We start from the raw sequence: 5041 nt of genomic DNA, 5'->3' as shown, positions 1-5041 counted from the left end.
ATATGACAGCTGTCACAATACAATCTAACAAAATTATTTTGAATGAAGTTAAAGACAACTAAGCACTACTACAGCCATCTTACAAAAGCAACAACAACAACAAATGAACTTTTTGGTTTACCCAGCAGATAAATCAGGGCAAACCAAAGAAATAAAGAAGTATTCACATTATGATGACAAATGCAATAAAAATATATATGAAATTATTTTGTAAAAAGCATGAAGATGAGATAACCATAGAACTCAGCTTTTACTATCATTACTATTGTCATGGTTTTTATTATTATTCAGGCCTATATTCCTTGCCTGAAGCCCTTGGAGCTTGAAACTCTGACATGTGTCAGAGTTTAGAATTCTTGGAACAAAATGTTGGTTTGTTTTGTTGCTTCAAATGCAACATCTTTTAGTCACTACTGAAGATACACTTTGTTCTTTATATGCAGCTAAATCTTTCCTTGGTCATGACACAGCTGTGAGAAGCATCCAAATATAAAAATAAAATACGAGGCTTAGCTTAGACTTTGGTATCATGAAAGAAAATGCATTTGAATGGTTCTGCTTGGCAAAAAAGACAAAAGTAGCTGAAAGATATTGAGAAGAGTTGTTATTTACATATAGTAACTCAATATTTTGCACTTGAAATTTCCCCAAGAGTTTGAGGAAACACAGTAGCCATTTTTAGATAATGGCTGCCAAACAAGGGAGCTTTAAGTACTTAAATTTTCAAAGTTTCACTTATAAATCAGACTTTTATGATATAGCTTTAAATTTTCACTTTAAAGTTGTTTGTACTCCCATACAAAAAAAGGCATTTGTAAATAGACACATTCCACCAATGTTATTTTTAATACAATTGATGATGGGTGTATAATTTTCAGGTACTTCTGTAGTGTTTGAGAATCCTTTACTTGAGGAGATGCAGGATTTGGGGACTGTCTGGAGCCATTTACATTTGCCATAATCACTTATAACACAGCTGAGCTTAAGTTAAGCTTTTCAGGATGAAGTTAAATAATTCAGGGTGCCTACAGTATGTCATTTTTTGGTGTATAAGATTCAAAAGTGAGTCAAATAATTTCAAGATTTTATAGTTAATAACCAAGAAAAGTAACACTTCAAACTTATCTCAGGCTTAGGGAATTAAAAGGACTCTCATGAAATCATATTCTCAGAAAATAGGAAGTCACAGAATTAAATCATCAATCAAACCTTGGAAAGAAAAGAGATATTATCCACTTGATATCTTCATAAGTTTTAAATGAGTACTATGTGTGCTTGCAAGTGAAAGTCTGGTTGTCAGAGATGCTGATGGACCATGGGAGTTGTTTCATCTCTGTCGCAAGAGAATGTTAATAATTCTCTGAACTGTCCTTTGACACAAGAATGATCAGTTATCTTGTGAAACTGGGTCTAGATGGTGTCCTTTTTGGGCTGTCCTTATTGTTGTTCAAAAAAAATGGCAACCATTATAAGTGAAAATGCTAATGTTTGGGAGATTTAATATTATTATTATTATTTTAATTTTTTAAAAAGATTTTACATATTTATCTTTAGAGGGGAAGGTAAGGAGAGAGGGAGAGAAATATCAATGTATGGTTGCCTCTCGTGTGTCCCCTGCTGGGAAATGGCCTGCAACCCAGGCATATGCCCTGACTGGAACCACCATACTCTGGTTTGCAGGCCCGCACTCATTCCACTGAGCTACACCAGCCAGGGCTAACATTATTAATAAATCGAAATACTCATTTTTAACAAGTAAGAACAAGAATAATATATTAGAAATCTATATCAAAAGATAATGTTTCTCACATATTCTATCTCCTGGGCAAGTTATTTAGTCTCAAGATACTGAAAGTAGTGCTAATGATTTCATAAAATTTGATTAGAATTACTTTTAAGTAGTCTTCCATGTTCCTGGGATAATCAAAGTGCTCACGAAAACAAAGTTCAGTTAGTTATGAGTTCTTCTATTTTCTCTCCAATAGATTCTCCATTTTTCTTAGATGATACAACTGATACCATCAGGATTTCATAAGAAATTAGTCTGCGTCAGAATCAGCCATGTTAGTCAGAAAAACGTTAAGTGCTAACATTTCCTCATTATTTAGACCCGTTTCTCTCTGAAATGACCGAGTCACGTGACAATTAGGCTGTTATATTACTGAGTGTAACAATGATATTCTCTTCTATAAGGTTAGACTTTAAGGAGAAGTTTTGTGTAAGAAAGACGTTGACACTCCATCACCTGTTGGCACTCTGAGGCAGTTATTTGCTAAGAGAACCTCAGGAACAGATTATAGATATTCCAGAATGTAACATTATGTCTGGTTCAACTGTTTAAATACTCAGTTCATTGAAAAATGTGTACATATATTTAAAAATATTTTACTATGAAAATTCCACATTTGCAGGATTGAAGAGAAAGGTTCAGTGAACACCCGGGCTTTCATCCCGCAGCTGCAAGACCATCAGTTCTTGTTCTCCTGTCTCATTGAGCTCAACCTCACTCCTTCTCCTTCCCCTAAGTAAATTATTATGAATCAAATTCCAGATAGCATTTAATTTCACTTCTAAAAATGCCAGCATTATCTCTAAAATATAAGAACACTTTAAAAAACATGTAACCCCTATACTTTCATTACCTTAAACAGTAATAATATTAGGAAAGCTAAAATAAAAAAAAGATGGATATCGAATTGGTAAGCATGGGGTGCAACTGGAACGCTTGTACATTACTGTTGGGAATGTAAATTAGCACAATTACTTTGCAGCTTCTTATAAATTAAATATACATCTAATACCCATTTAATCTATCACTTAGCAATTTTACTCTTAGGAACATACCCCCAAATGGAAAAAAAAACAGTGTAAGAATACTTAACATGTTTTATTCATAAGATCCCAAACTGTAAGCCACCCAAGTGTCCATGAGGAGGAGAATAGATTTTAAAAAAATTGTTATATGCATATGATTGAATGTATAAATAGGAATGAGAAATAAATAGGAATGAACTACTAATACATGCAGCATCAATAGATCTCAAAAACATTCTCTTGATATATACCCATTCCAATGGCTGTAATGAGGACCACAAGAACAGATGTTGGCAAGGTTATGGAAAACTAGAAGTCTCATACATGGTGAGTATGTAAAATGATGTACCCACTTTAGAAAATAGTTTGACTGTTTCTTAAAAAGTTAAACATAAATGTGCCATGTGAGCCAGTAATTCATCTCTTACTTATCTACCCAAGATAAATGAACATATGTGAGGACAAAGATTCACATATGAGTGTCCATAGCCACATTTTTCACACAAGCCAAAAAACAAAAACAACCCCCAATGCTCATCAAAAGGTGAATGGATAAACAAAATATGGTATATTTGTGCAATGAAATATTCAGCTAATAAGAGGGAACGAGGTACAGATCTATGCTACAATATAGATGAACCTCAAAAAAACTAAAAGAATATGCTAAGTGAAAGAAGACAGATGCAAAGGCCACATATTGTATGACTCAATTTATGTGAATTATCCAGAAAAGGGAAGTGTGTGGAGACACAATAAATCGGGAATTGCCTGGGAAGGGTGTGGGAATGGGGATTACTCAAAAATGAGCATGACAGATCTTACTGGGGTGATGAAAATATTCTAAAACTGGGTTATATGATGGTTGCACATTTAAGCAAACTTACTAGGTCATTCGGTTCTGCACTTCGAATGGGTGAATTTAATGAGAACATTAGTGTATGATTCCTTTTATGCGAAGCCCAAGAATAGGCAAAATTGATTTATGACTCGAAACCAGAAATTAGTTGTCCTGTGTTAAAGTGGTGGGGGGAGGGTTAGTGACTGGAAAGGAACAGGAGGGAACTTCCTGGGGTGATAGAAATGATCTGTATCTACAGCTACATCTGCATTTATATCTTGTTTTGGATTAGTATTACCCGGATTGTTAAAGGAAATACAGTTGTTAAAACTCATCATACTGAACACTTAAGATCCATGCACTTTATTGTGCACAAATTATACGTTCATTAAAAACATAATAGTAATTTCTTAATCTATCAAATATCCAGTTCTGAATTGCCTAATTGTTTATTTATATATCATTGATTTTTTGAAATAATATCTAAAAAAATCCACACATTGCCCTTAAGTGGTATGCCTTTAAGTTTTTTTTTCTTAAGAAAAATAACAAAATTGATTTGTAGGTAGTGTGTGTTTTGCACATGCATGTTATTGACCTTAATTTTCAACACTTTATTGAAAAATATTTTACACATAATAAAATGCAAGTGTTTGGTATATAGTTCAATGATCTTTTAAATATGTGCACGTATTTCTAATTAGAAAACTGATTTAGCCACATTGTAAAACATGTGAAAATAAGAGAAAACTAAAACAAAAGCTACCACAATTACCATTTTAGTGTGTTTCTCCCTTTCTTTTTACAACTTCCTCTTCTTCAGCGAATTAATAATATATATATAAAGTACAGTATCTATATTATTATTATTATTATTATTAATCTCACAGGCATAAATTGCTGAGGAAATGGTCAGATTTGTAGCTGTGAATCTTAGTAATGCAAACATATTGAATCTTGAAGCCTCAAGCCCACCAATCCAATGCTACCCTTCTACCACCTTCACATCTAAGAGATAATTGGGAAGAGGATGCATGTGTGCAGCAACACTGTGTAGAGCCACCTGTAATCTGATGCATTCATTTCTTTCTCTAGAGCATAGATGAATCTGTTCAAATTTTCCTAATATTAGGAAGATCTCTGTGTTGGATTCAGGGGGAGAGATACTGGCTTACTCCATCCACAGACTGCCACTCACTTTTCAGTCTAGCTTTTCAGTTAACAGAAGGATCACACAGGCCTTTCCTTTGACATTCGCAAGTTCTAAACTGAGTGTGTTTTCTTAAAAATGAAGTCATATCTCAGCATGTTTCGATCTACACTTATTGTTACCTGACTGCCTCTCTACACTGGCTTTTTGAAAACAGTTTCCATGTAACACCTGGGGCA

The sequence above is a fragment of the Artibeus jamaicensis genome, unplaced genomic scaffold, assembly GCF_021234435.1.
Source record: "Artibeus jamaicensis isolate MK-2021 breed Jamaican fruit bat unplaced genomic scaffold, CSHL_Jam_final contig_889, whole genome shotgun sequence".
In the NCBI taxonomy this organism is placed as follows: Eukaryota; Metazoa; Chordata; class Mammalia; order Chiroptera; family Phyllostomidae; genus Artibeus; species Artibeus jamaicensis.
Note: the sequence above shows the minus strand (reverse complement) of the source record.